The sequence below is a fragment of the Pseudophryne corroboree genome, chromosome 1 (assembly GCF_028390025.1).
Source record: "Pseudophryne corroboree isolate aPseCor3 chromosome 1, aPseCor3.hap2, whole genome shotgun sequence".
In the NCBI taxonomy this organism is placed as follows: Eukaryota; Metazoa; Chordata; class Amphibia; order Anura; family Myobatrachidae; genus Pseudophryne; species Pseudophryne corroboree.
Window position 1 is genome coordinate 512699438 of NC_086444.1, and position 13834 is coordinate 512713271.

The 13834-nt window shown below is 34.0% G+C and overlaps 10 non-coding genes across 10 annotated transcripts; all 10 read left to right on the forward strand.

The window, feature by feature from the left end:
- The first annotated feature begins 428 nt into the window (after positions 1–428).
- Positions 429–511, forward strand: TRNAL-CAG (transfer RNA leucine (anticodon CAG)). The gene has a single exon. It is a non-coding gene; the product is annotated as a tRNA-Leu (tRNA).
- Positions 512–2711: 2200 nt separating this feature from the next.
- TRNAL-CAG (transfer RNA leucine (anticodon CAG)) lies at positions 2712–2794 on the forward strand. Its single transcript has one exon. It is a non-coding gene; the product is annotated as a tRNA-Leu (tRNA).
- Positions 2795–4234: 1440 nt separating this feature from the next.
- Positions 4235–4317, forward strand: TRNAL-CAG (transfer RNA leucine (anticodon CAG)). The gene has a single exon. It is a non-coding gene; the product is annotated as a tRNA-Leu (tRNA).
- Positions 4318–4995: 678 nt separating this feature from the next.
- TRNAL-CAG (transfer RNA leucine (anticodon CAG)) lies at positions 4996–5078 on the forward strand. Its single transcript has one exon. It is a non-coding gene; the product is annotated as a tRNA-Leu (tRNA).
- Positions 5079–5755: 677 nt separating this feature from the next.
- On the forward strand, positions 5756–5838 carry TRNAL-CAG (transfer RNA leucine (anticodon CAG)). Its single transcript has one exon. It is a non-coding gene; the product is annotated as a tRNA-Leu (tRNA).
- Positions 5839–8038: 2200 nt separating this feature from the next.
- On the forward strand, positions 8039–8121 carry TRNAL-CAG (transfer RNA leucine (anticodon CAG)). The gene has a single exon. It is a non-coding gene; the product is annotated as a tRNA-Leu (tRNA).
- Positions 8122–8799: 678 nt separating this feature from the next.
- On the forward strand, positions 8800–8882 carry TRNAL-CAG (transfer RNA leucine (anticodon CAG)). The gene has a single exon. It is a non-coding gene; the product is annotated as a tRNA-Leu (tRNA).
- Positions 8883–11082: 2200 nt separating this feature from the next.
- Positions 11083–11165, forward strand: TRNAL-CAG (transfer RNA leucine (anticodon CAG)). Its single transcript has one exon. It is a non-coding gene; the product is annotated as a tRNA-Leu (tRNA).
- Positions 11166–11843: 678 nt separating this feature from the next.
- TRNAL-CAG (transfer RNA leucine (anticodon CAG)) lies at positions 11844–11926 on the forward strand. The gene has a single exon. It is a non-coding gene; the product is annotated as a tRNA-Leu (tRNA).
- A 1435-nt stretch (positions 11927–13361) lies between these two features.
- Positions 13362–13444, forward strand: TRNAL-CAG (transfer RNA leucine (anticodon CAG)). Its single transcript has one exon. It is a non-coding gene; the product is annotated as a tRNA-Leu (tRNA).
- Positions 13445–13834: the final 390 nt, after the last annotated feature.

The window sequence follows — 13834 nt, forward strand, 5'->3', positions numbered from 1 at the left end:
TTTACAGAGGTAGCAAAATAAATTATATCACAAATTCAGAATAAGGGCTCCATATCTTTGGCTTAAGAAAACTGCTCTTCTCAGCCAATGGTCATGAACAGAAACCCCACTGGGGTCCACTACAATGGCATCCAATCAAACCCATGAGCTAAATTAAGTAGCCAGTTTGTGCAAGATTCACAAATTTCATTTCATTGCTGAGTTAAAATCCATTAGAGAGCAAACTCTAGACACTTGGATTCCAACCCTCAACATGGAAAACAAAACTTACTTTTATTGTAAAGCCAACAAGAAACCTCTTTAAAATGAATGGAAAAGCAATTCATATCTAGTTTTTAAATTAACAGTTTTAATAGCAACATTGTCATTGTAACCTTAGATAGGTTATTTCATAATATACAACTTTTCAAAAAGCAGTGGTTTCATGTGTCAGGATGGCCGAGCGGTGTAAGGCGCTGCGTTCAGGTCGCAGTCTCCTCTGGAGGTGTGGGTTCAAATCCCACTTCTGACAATTTTATTCATTTTCTTCTTTGCTCTACAGTTTCTATTTCTTGTTACTTGTGAAAAGATTGACTTTAGAATTAGACAAACACTCACTGCAAATCTCTTTCAATTTACAACATAAAAAATGCATCAATTATTTCATTATTTCCCATGTTGCAATAAAAGATCAGATTGTATTCTCCCTGGATAAAAGAGCTTGAAACCAACCACATATGTGTATATCATATTATTTTTATTATTTGATCCACAATTCTTTATTTACAGAGGTAGCAAAATAAATTATATCACAAATTCAGAATAAGGGCTCCATATCTTTGGCTTAAGAAAACTGCTCTTCTCAGCCAATGGTCATGAACAGAAACCCCACTGGGGTCCACTACAATGGCATCCAATCAAACCCATGAGCTAAATTAAGTAGCCAGTTTGTGCAAGATTCACAAATTTAATTTCATTGCTGAGTTAAAATCCATTAGAGAACAAACTCTAGACACTTGGATTCCAACCCTGAACATGGAAAACAAAACTTAATTTTATTGTAAAGCCAACTAGAAACCTCTTTAAAATGAATGGAAAAGCAATTCATATCTAGTTTTTAAATTAACAGTTTTAATAGCAACATTGTCATTGTAACTATAGATAGGTTATTTCATAATATACATCTTTTCAAAACACAGTGGTTTCATGTGTCAGGATGGCCGAGCGGTCTAAGGCGCTGCGTTCAGGTCGCAGTCTGCTCTGGAGGTGAGTGTTCAAATCCCACTTCTGACAATGTTATTCATTTTCTTCTTTGCTCTACAGTTTCTATTTCTTGTTACTTGTGAAAAGATTGACTTTAGAATTAGACAAACACTCACTGCAAATCTCTTTCAATTTACAACATAAAAAATGCATCAATTATTTCATTATTTCCCATGTTGCAATAAAAGATCAGATTGTATTCTCCCTGGATAAAAGAGCATGAAACCAACCACATATGTGTATATCATATTATTTTTATTATTTGATCCACAATTCTTTATTTACAGAGGTAGCAAAATAAAATATCTCACAAATTCAGAATGAGGGCTCCATATCTTTGGCTTAAGAAAACTGCTCTTCTCAGCCAATGGTCATGAACAGAAACCCCACTGGGGTCCACTACAATGGCATCCAATCAAACCCATGAGCTAAATTAAGTAGCCAGTTTGTGCAAGATTCACAAATTTCATTTCATTGCTGAGTTAAAATCCATTAGAGAACAAACTCTAGACACTTGGATTCCAACCCTGAACATGGAAAACAAAACTTACTTTTATTGTAAAGCCAACAAGAAACCTCTTTAAAATGAATGGAAAAGCAATTCATATCTAGTTTTTAAATTAACAGTTTTAATAGCAACATTGTCATTGTAACTATAGATAGGTTATTTCATAATATACATCTTTTCAAAAAGCAGTGGTTTTATGTGTCAGGATAGCCGAGCGTTCTAAGGCGCTGCATTCAGGTCGCAGTCTCTTCTGGAGGCGTGGGTTAAAATCCCACTTCTGACAATGTTATTCATTTTCTTCTTTGCTCTACAGTTTCTATTTCTTGTTACTTGTGAAAAGATTGACTTTAGAATTAGACAAACACTCACTGCAAATCTCTTTCAATTTACAACATAAAAAATGCATCAATTATTTCATTATTTCCCATGTTGCAATAAAAGATCAGATTGTATTCTCCCTGGATAAAAGAGCATGAAACCAACCACATATGTGTATATCATATTATTTTTATTATTTGATCCACAATTCTTTATTTACAGAGGTAGCAAAATAAAATATCTCACAAATTCAGAATGAGGGCTCCATATCTTTGGCTTAAGAAAACTGCTCTTCTCAGCCAATGGTCATGAACAGAAACCCCACTGGGGTCCACTACAATGGCATCCAATCAAACCCATGAGCTAAATTAAGTAGCCAGTTTGTGCAAGATTCACAAATTTCATTTCATTGCTGAGTTAAAATCCATTAGAGAACAAACTCTAGACACTTGGATTCCAACCCTGAACATGGAAAACAAAACTTACTTTTATTGTAAAGCCAACAAGAAACCTCTTTAAAATGAATGGAAAAGCAATTCATATCTAGTTTTTAAATTAACAGTTTTAATAGCAACATTGTCATTGTAACTATAGATAGGTTATTTCATAATATACATCTTTTCAAAAAGCAGTGGTTTCATGTGTCAGGATGGCTGAGCGGTGTAAGGCGCTGCGTTCAGGTCGCAGTCTCCTCTGGAGGTGTGGGTTCAAATCCCACTTCTGACAATGTTATTCATTTTCTTCTTTGCTCTACAGTTTCTATTTCTTGTTACTTGTGAAAAGATTGACTTTAGAATTAGACAAACACTCACTGCAAATCTCTTTCAATTTACAACATAAAAAAATGCATCAATTATTTCATTATTTCCCATGTTGCAATAAAAGATCAGATTGTATTCTCCCTGGATAAAAGAGCTTGAAACCAACCACATATGTGTATATCATATTATTTTTATTATTTGATCCACAATTCTTTATTTACAGAGGTAGCAAAATAAAATATCTCACAAATTCAGAATGAGGGCTCCATATCTTTGGCTTAAGAAAACTGCTCTTCTCAGCCAATGGTCATGAACAGAAACCCCACTGGGGTCCACTACAATGGCATCCAATCAAACCCATGAGCTAAATTAAGTAGCCAGTTTGTGCAAGATTCACAAATTTCATTTCATTGCTGAGTTAAAATCCATTAGAGAACAAACTCTAGACACTTGGATTCCAACCCTGAACATGGAAAACAAAACTTAATTTTATTGTAAAGCCAACTAGAAACCTCTTTAAAATGAATGGAGAAGCAATTCATATCTATTTTTTAAATTAACAGTTTTAATAGCAACATTGTCATTGTAACTATAGATAGGTTATTTCATAATATACATCTTTTCAAAAAGCAGTGGATTTATGTGTCAGGATGGCCGAGCTTTCTAAGGCGCTGCATTCAGGTCGCAGTCTCCTCTGGAGGCGTTGGTTCAAATCCCACTTCTGACAATGTTATTCATTTTCTTCTTTGCTCTACAGTTTCTATTTCTTGTTACTTGTGAAAAGATTGACTTTAGAATTAGACAAACACTCACTGCAAATCTCTTTCAATTTACAACATAGAAAATGCATCAATTATTTCATTATTTCCCATGTTGCAATAAAAGATCAGATTGTATTCTCCCTGGATAAAAGAGCTTGAAACCAACCACATATGTGTATATCATATTATTTTTATTATTTGATCCACAATTCTTTATTTACAGAGGTAGCAAAATAAATTATATCACAAATTCAGAATAAGGGCTCCATATCTTTGGCTTAAGAAAACTGCTCTTCTCAGCCAATGGTCATGAACAGAAACCCCACTGGGGTCCACTACAATGGCATCCAATCAAACCCATGAGCTAAATTAAGTAGCCAGTTTGTGCAAGATTCACAAATTTCATTTCATTGCTGAGTTAAAATCCATTAGAGAGCAAACTCTAGACACTTGGATTCCAACCCTCAACATGGAAAACAAAACTTACTTTTATTGTAAAGCCAACAAGAAACCTCTTTAAAATGAATGGAAAAGCAATTCATATCTAGTTTTTAAATTAACAGTTTTAATAGCAACATTGTCATTGTAACCTTAGATAGGTTATTTCATAATATACATCTTTTCAAAAAGCAGTGGTTTCATGTGTCAGGATGGCCGAGCGGTGTAAGGCGCTGCGTTCAGGTCGCAGTCTCCTCTGGAGGTGTGGGTTCAAATCCCACTTCTGACAATTTTATTCATTTTCTTCTTTGCTCTACAGTTTCTATTTCTTGTTACTTGTGAAAAGATTGACTTTAGAATTAGACAAACACTCACTGCAAATCTCTTTCAATTTACAACATAAAAAATGCATCAATTATTTCATTATTTCCCATGTTGCAATAAAAGATCAGATTGTATTCTCCCTGGATAAAAGAGCTTGAAACCAACCACATATGTGTATATCATATTATTTTTATTATTTGATCCACAATTCTTTATTTACAGAGGTAGCAAAATAAATTATATCACAAATTCAGAATAAGGGCTCCATATCTTTGGCTTAAGAAAACTGCTCTTCTCAGCCAATGGTCATGAACAGAAACCCCACTGGGGTCCACTACAATGGCATCCAATCAAACCCATGAGCTAAATTAAGTAGCCAGTTTGTGCAAGATTCACAAATTTCATTTCATTGCTGAGTTAAAATCCATTAGAGAACAAACTCTAGACACTTGGATTCCAACCCTGAACATGGAAAACAAAACTTAATTTTATTGTAAAGCCAACTAGAAACCTCTTTAAAATGAATGGAAAAGCAATTCATATCTAGTTTTTAAATTAACAGTTTTAATAGCAACATTGTCATTGTAACTATAGATAGGTTATTTCATAATATACATCTTTTCAAAACACAGTGGTTTCATGTGTCAGGATGGCCGAGCGGTCTAAGGCGCTGCGTTCAGGTCGCAGTCTCCTCTGGAGGCGTGGGTTCAAATCCCACTTCTGACAATGTTATTCATTTTCTTCTTTGCTCTACAGTTTCTATTACTTGTTACTTGTGAAAAGATTGACTTTAGAATTAGACAAACACTCACTGCAAATCTCTTTCAATTTACAACATAAAAAATGCATCAATTATTTCATTATTTCCCATGTTGCAATAAAAGATCAGATTGTATTCTCCCTGGATAAAAGAGCATGAAACCAACCACATATGTGTATATCATATTATTTTTATTATTTGATCCACAATTCTTTATTTACAGAGGTAGCAAAATAAAATATCTCACAAATTCAGAATGAGGGCTCCATATCTTTGGCTTAAGAAAACTGCTCTTCTCAGCCAATGGTCATGAACAGAAACCCCACTGGGGTCCACTACAATGGCATCCAATCAAACCCATGAGCTAAATTAAGTAGCCAGTTTGTGCAAGATTCACAAATTCATTTCATTGCTGAGTTAAAATCCATTAGAGAACAAACTCTAGACACTTGGATTCCAACCCTGAACATGGAAAACAAAACTTAATTTTATTGTAAAGCCAACTAGAAACCTCTTTAAAATGAATGGAAAAGCAATTCATATCTAGTTTTTAAATTAACAGTTTTAATAGCAACATTGTCATTGTAACTATAGATAGGTTATTTCATAATATACATCTTTTCAAAACACAGTGGTTTCATGTGTCAGGATGGCCGAGCGGTCTAAGGCGCTGCGTTCAGGTCGCAGTCTGCTCTGGAGGTGTGTGTTCAAATCCCACTTCTGACAATGTTATTCATTTTCTTCTTTGCTCTACAGTTTCTATTTCTTGTTACTTGTGAAAAGATTGACTTTAGAATTAGACAAACACTCACTGCAAATCTCTTTCAATTTACAACATAAAAAATGCATCAATTATTTCATTATTTCCCATGTTGCAATAAAAGATCAGATTGTATTCTCCCTGGATAAAAGAGCATGAAACCAACCACATATGTGTATATCATATTATTTTTATTATTTGATCCACAATTCTTTATTTACAGAGGTAGCAAAATAAAATATCTCACAAATTCAGAATGAGGGCTCCATATCTTTGGCTTAAGAAAACTGCTCTTCTCAGCCAATGGTCATGAACAGAAACCCCACTGGGGTCCACTACAATGGCATCCAATCAAACCCATGAGCTAAATTAAGTAGCCAGTTTGTGCAAGATTCACAAATTTCATTTAATTGCTGAGTTAAAATCCATTAGAGAACAAACTCTAGACACTTGGATTCCAACCCTGAACATGGAAAACAAAACTTACTTTTATTGTAAAGCCAACAAGAAACCTCTTTAAAATGAATGGAAAAGCAATTCATATCTAGTTTTTAAATTAACAGTTTTAATAGCAACATTGTCATTGTAACTATAGATAGGTTATTTCATAATATACATCTTTTCAAAAAGCAGTGGTTTTATGTGTCAGGATAGCCGAGCGTTCTAAGGCGCTGCATTCAGGTCGCAGTCTCTTCTGGAGGCGTGGGTTAAAATCCCACTTCTGACAATGTTATTCATTTTCTTCTTTGCTCTACAGTTTCTATTTCTTGTTACTTGTGAAAAGATTGACTTTAGAATTAGACAAACACTCACTGCAAATCTCTTTCAATTTACAACATAAAAAATGCATCAATTATTTCATTATTTCCCATGTTGCAATAAAAGATCAGATTGTATTCTCCCTGGATAAAAGAGCTTGAAACCAACCACATATGTGTATATCATATTATTTTTATTATTTGATCCACAATTCTTTATTTACAGAGGTAGCAAAATAAAATATATCACAAATTCAGAATGAGGGCTCCATATCTTTGGCTTAAGAAAACTGCTCTTCTCAGCCAATGGTCATAAACAGAAACCCCACTGGGGTCCACTACAATGGCATCCAATCAAACCCATGAGCTAAATTAAGTAGCCAGTTTGTGCAAGATTCACAAATTTCATTTCATTGCTGAGTTAAAATCCATTAGAGAACAGACTATAGACACTTGGATTCCAACCCTGAACATGGAAAACAAAACTTACTTTTATTGTAAAGCCAACTAGAAACCTCTTTAAAATGAATGGAAAAGCAATTCATATCTAGTTTTTAAATTAACAGTTTTAATAGCAACATTGTCATTGTAACTATGGATAGGTTATTTCATAATATACATCTTTTCAAAAAGCAGTGGATTTATGTGTCAGGATGGCTGAGCTTTCTAAGGCGCTGCATTCAGGTCGCAGTCTCCTCTGGAGGCGTTGGTTCAAATCCCACTTCTGACAATGTTATTCATTTTCTTCTTTGCTCTACAGTTTCTATTTCTTGTTACTTGTGAAAAGATTGACTTTAGAATTAGACAAACACTCACTGCAAATCTCTTTCAATTTACAACATAAAAAATGCATCAATTATTTCATTATTTCCCATGTTGCAATAAAAGATCAGATTGTATTCTCCCTGGATAAAAGAGCTTGAAACCAACCACATATGTGTATATCATATTATTTTTATTATTTGATCCACAATTCTTTATTTACAGAGGTAGCAAAATAAATTATATCACAAATTCAGAATAAGGGCTCCATATCTTTGGCTTAAGAAAACTGCTCTTCTCAGCCAATGGTCATGAACAGAAACCCCACTGGGGTCCACTACAATGGCATCCAATCAAACCCATGAGCTAAATTAAGTAGCCAGTTTGTGCAAGATTCACAAATTTAATTTCATTGCTGAGTTAAAATCCATTAGAGAACAAACTCTAGACACTTGGATTCCAACCCTGAACATGGAAAACAAAACTTAATTTTATTGTAAAGCCAACTAGAAACCTCTTTAAAATGAATGGAAAAGCAATTCATATCTAGTTTTTAAATTAACAGTTTTAATAGCAACATTGTCATTGTAACTATAGATAGGTTATTTCATAATATACATCTTTTCAAAACACAGTGGTTTCATGTGTCAGGATGGCCGAGCGGTCTAAGGCGCTGCGTTCAGGTCGCAGTCTCCTCTGGAGGCGTGGGTTCAAATCCCACTTCTGACAATGTTATTCATTTTCTTCTTTGCTCTACAGTTTCTATTTCTTGTTACTTGTGAAAAGATTGACTTTAGAATTAGACAAACACTCACTGCAAATCTCTTTCAATTTACAACATAAAAAATGCATCAATTATTTCATTATTTCCCATGTTGCAATAAAAGATCAGATTGTATTCTCCCTGGATAAAAGAGCATGAAACCAACCACATATGTGTATATCATATTATTTTTATTATTTGATCCACAATTCTTTATTTACAGAGGTAACAAAATAAAATATCTCACAAATTCAGAATGAGGGCTCCATATCTTTGGCTTAAGAAAACTGCTCTTCTCAGCCAATGGTCATGAACAGAAACCCCACTGGGGTCCACTACAATGGCATCCAATCAAACCCATGAGCTAAATTAAGTAGCCAGTTTGTGCAAGATTCACAAATTTCATTTCATTGCTGAGTTAAAATCCATTAGAGAACAAACTCTAGACACTTGGATTCCAACCCTGAACATGGAAAACAAAACTTAATTTTATTGTAAAGCCAACTAGAAACCTCTTTAAAATGAATGGAAAAGCAATTCATATCTAGTTTTTAAATTAACAGTTTTAATAGCAACATTGTCATTGTAACTATAGATAGGTTATTTCATAATATACATCTTTTCAAAACACAGTGGTTTCATGTGTCAGGATGGCCGAGCGGTCTAAGGCGCTGCGTTCAGGTCGCAGTCTGCTCTGGAGGTGTGTGTTCAAATCCCACTTCTGACAATGTTATTCATTTTCTTCTTTGCTCTACAGTTTCTATTTCTTGTTACTTGTGAAAAGATTGACTTTAGAATTAGACAAACACTCACTGCAAATCTCTTTCAATTTACAACATAAAAAATGCATCAATTATTTCATTATTTCCCATGTTGCAATAAAAGATCAGATTGTATTCTCCCTGGATAAAAGAGCATGAAACCAAACACATATGTGTATATCATATTATTTTTATTATTTGATCCACAATTCTTTATTTACAGAGGTAGCAAAATAAAATATCTCACAAATTCAGAATGAGGGCTCCATATCTTTGGCTTAAGAAAACTGCTCTTCTCAGCCAATGGTCATGAACAGAAACCCCACTGGGGTCCACTACAATGGCATCCAATCAAACCCATGAGCTAAATTAAGTAGCCAGTTTGTGCAAGATTCACAAATTTCATTTAATTGCTGAGTTAAAATCCATTAGAGAACAAACTCTAGACACTTGGATTCCAACCCTGAACATGGAAAACAAAACTTACTTTTATTGTAAAGCCAACAAGAAACCTCTTTAAAATGAATGGAAAAGCAATTCATATCTAGTTTTTAAATTAACAGTTTTAATAGCAACATTGTCATTGTAACTATAGATAGGTTATTTCATAATATACATCTTTTCAAAAAGCAGTGGTTTTATGTGTCAGGATAGCCGAGCGTTCTAAGGCGCTGCATTCAGGTCGCAGTCTCTTCTGGAGGCGTGGGTTAAAATCCCACTTCTGACAATGTTATTCATTTTCTTCTTTGCTCTACAGTTTCTATTTCTTGTTACTTGTGAAAAGATTGACTTTAGAATTAGACAAACACTCACTGCAAATCTCTTTCAATTTACAACATAAAAAATGCATCAATTATTTCATTATTTCCCATGTTGCAATAAAAGATCAGATTGTATTCTCCCTGGATAAAAGAGCTTGAAACCAACCACATATGTGTATATCATATTATTTTTATTATTTGATCCACAATTCTTTATTTACAGAGGTAGCAAAATAAAATATATCACAAATTCAGAATGAGGGCTCCATATCTTTGGCTTAAGAAAACTGCTCTTCTCAGCCAATGGTCATAAACAGAAACCCCACTGGGGTCCACTACAATGGCATCCAATCAAACCCATGAGCTAAATTAAGTAGCCAGTTTGTGCAAGATTCACAAATTTCATTTCATTGCTGAGTTAAAATCCATTAGAGAACAGACTATAGACACTTGGATTCCAACCCTGAACATGGAAAACAAAACTTACTGTTATTGTAAAGCCAACTAGAAACCTCTTTAAAATGAATGGAAAAGCAATTCATATCTAGTTTTTAAATTAACAGTTTTAATAGCAACATTGTCATTGTAACTATGGATAGGTTATTTCATAATATACATCTTTTCAAAACACAGTGGTTTCATGTGTCAGGATGGCCGAGCGGTGTAAGGCGCTGTGTTCAGGTTGCAGTCTTCTCTGGAGGTGTGGGTTCAAATCTCTCTTCTGACAATGTTATTAATTTTCTTCTTTGCTCTACAGTTTCTATTTCTTGTTACTTGTGAAAAGATTGACTTTAGAATTAGACAAACACTCACTGCAAATCTCTTTCAATTTACAACATAAAAAATGCATCAATTATTTCATTATTTCCCATGTTGCAATAAAAGATCAGATTGTATTCTCCCTGGATAAAAGAGCTTGAAACCAACCACATATGTGTATATCATATTATTTTTATTATTTGATCCACAATTCTTTATTTACAGAGGTAGCAAAATAAAATATCTCACAAATTCAGAATGAGGGCTCCATATCTTTGGCTTAAGAAAACTGCTCTTCTCAGCCAATGGTCATAAACAGAAACCCCACTGGGGTCCACTACAATGGCATCCAATCAAACCCATGAGCTAAATTAAGTAGCCAGTTTGTGCAAGATTCACAAATTTAATTTCATTGCTGAGTTAAAATCCATTAGAGAACAAACTCTAGACACTTGGATTCCAACCCTGAACATGGAAAACAAAGCTTAATTTTATTGTAAAGCCAACTAGAAACCTCTTTAAAATGAATGGAAAAGCAATTCATATCTAGTTTTTAAATTAACAGTTTTAATAGCAACATTGTCATTGTAACTATAGATAGGTTATTTCATAATATACATCTTTTCAAAACACAGTGGTTTCATGTGTCAGGATGGCCGAGCGGTCTAAGGCGCTGCGTTCAGGTCGCAGTCTCCTCTGGAGGCGTGGGTTCAAATCCCATTTCTGACAATGTTATTAATTTTCTTCTTTGCTCTACAGTTTCTATTTCTTGTTACTTGTGAAAAGATTGACTTTAGAATTAGACAAACACTCACTGCAAATCTCTTTCAATTTACAACATAAAAAATGCATCAATTATTTCATTATTTCCCATGTTGCAATAAAAGATCAGATTGTATTCTCCCTGGATAAAAGAGCATGAAACCAACCACATATGTGTATATCATATTATTTTTATTATTTGATCCACAATTCTTTATTTACAGAGGTAGCAAAATAAAATATCTCACAAATTCAGAATGAGGGCTCCATATCTTTGGCTTAAGAAAACTGCTCTTCTCAGCCAATGGTCATGAACAGAAACCCCACTGGGGTCCACTACAATGGCATCCAATCAAACCCATGAGCTAAATTAAGTAGCCAGTTTGTGCAAGATTCACAAATTTCATTTCATTGCTGAGTTAAAATCCATTAGAGAACAAACTCTAGACACTTGGATTCCAACCCTGAACATGGAAAACAAAACTTACTTTTATTGTAAAGCCAACAAGAAACCTCTTTAAAATGAATGGAAAAGCAATTCATATCTAGTTTTTAAATTAACAGTTTTAATAGCAACATTGTCATTGTAACTATAGATAGGTTATTTCATAATATACATCTTTTCAAAACAAAGTGGTTTCATGTGTCAGGATGGCCGAGCGGTCTAAGGCGCTGCGTTCAGGTCGCAGTCTCCTCTGGAGGCGTGGGTTCAAATCCCACTTCTGACAATGTTATTCATTTTCTTCTTTGCTCTACAGTTTCGATTTCTTGTTACTTGTGAAAAGATTGACTTTAGAATTAGACAAACACACTGCAAATCTCTTTCAATTTACAACATAAAAAATGCATCAATTATTTCATTATTTCCCATGTTGCAATAAAAGATCAGATTGTAATCTCCCTGGATAAAAGAGCTTGAAACCTATTATATATGTTAATATCATATTATTTTTATTATTTGATCCACAATTCTTTATTTACAGAGGTAGCAAAATAAAATATCTCACAAATTCAGAATGAGGACTCCATATATTTGGCTTAAGAAAACTGCTCTTCTCAGCCAATGGTCATGAACAGAAACCCCACTGGGGTCCACTACAATGGCATCCAATCAAACCCATGAGATAAATTAAGTAGCCAGTTTGTGCAAGATTCACAAATTTCATTTCATTGCTGAGTTAAAATCCATTAGAGAACAAACTCTAGACACTTGGATTCCAAACCTGAACATGGAAAACAAAACTTACTTTTATTGTAAAGCCAACTAGAAACCTCTTTAAAATAATGGAAAGGCAATTCATATCTAGTTTTTAAATTAACAGTTTTAACAGTAACATTGTTATTGTACCTATAGCTAGGTTATTTCATAATATACATCTTTTCAGAAAGTAGCAGTTTTACGTGCTAGGATGGCTGAGCGGCCTAAGGTGCTGCTTTAAGGTCTCAAACTTCTCTGGAGGTGTGGGTTCAAATCCTGCTTCTGACAATGTTATTCATTTACTTCTTTGTTCTACAGTTTCTATTTCTTGTTGCTTGTGAAAAGATTGACTTTAGAATTAGACACTCACTGCAATTCTCTTTCAATTTGAACCATGAAAAAAAATGCATCAATTATTTCATTATTTCCCATGTTGCAATAAAAGATCAGATTGTTATCTCCCTGGATAAAAGAGCTTGAAACCTACCATATATGTTAATATCATATTATTTTTATTATTTGATCCACAATTCTTTATTTACAGAGGTAGCAAAATAAAATATCTCACAAATTCAGAATGAGGGCTCCATATCTTTGGCTTAAGAAAATTGCTCTTCTCAGCCAATGGTCATGAACAGATACCCCAGAAGGGTCCACTACAATGGCATCCTATCAAACCCATGAGCTAAATTAAGAAGCCAGTTTGTGCAAGATTCACAAATTTCATTTCATTGCTGAGTTAAAATCCATTAGAGAACAAACTCTAGACACTTGGATTCCAAACCTGAACATGGAAAACAAAACTTACTTTTATTGTAAAGCCAACTAGAAACCTCTTTAAAATGAATGGAAAAGCAATTCATATCTAGTTTTTAAATTAACAGTTTTAACAGCAACATTGTCATTGTAACTATAGATAGGTTATTTCATAATATACATCTTGTCAAATCGCACTAGTTTCATGTGTCAGGATGGCCGAGCGGTCTAAGGCACTGCGTTCAGGTCGCAGTCTCCTCTGGAGGTGTGGGTTCAAATCCCACTTCTGACAATTTTGTTCATTTTCTTCTTTGCTCTACAGTTTTTATTTCTTGTTGCTTGTGAAAAGATTGACTTTAGAATTAGACAAACACTCACTGCAAATCTCTTTCAATTTACAACATAAAAAATGCATCAATTATTTCATTATTTCCCATGTTGCAATAAAAGATCAGATTGTATTCTCCCTGGATAAAAGAGCTTGAAACCAACCACATATGTGTATATCATATTATTTTTATTATTTGATCTACAATTCTTTATTTACAGAGGTAGCAAAAAACAATATCTCACAAATTCAGAATGAGGGCTCCATATCTTTGGCTTAAGAAAACTGCTCTTCTCAGCCAATGGTCATGAACAGAAACCCCACTGGGGTCCACTACAATGGCATCCAATCAAA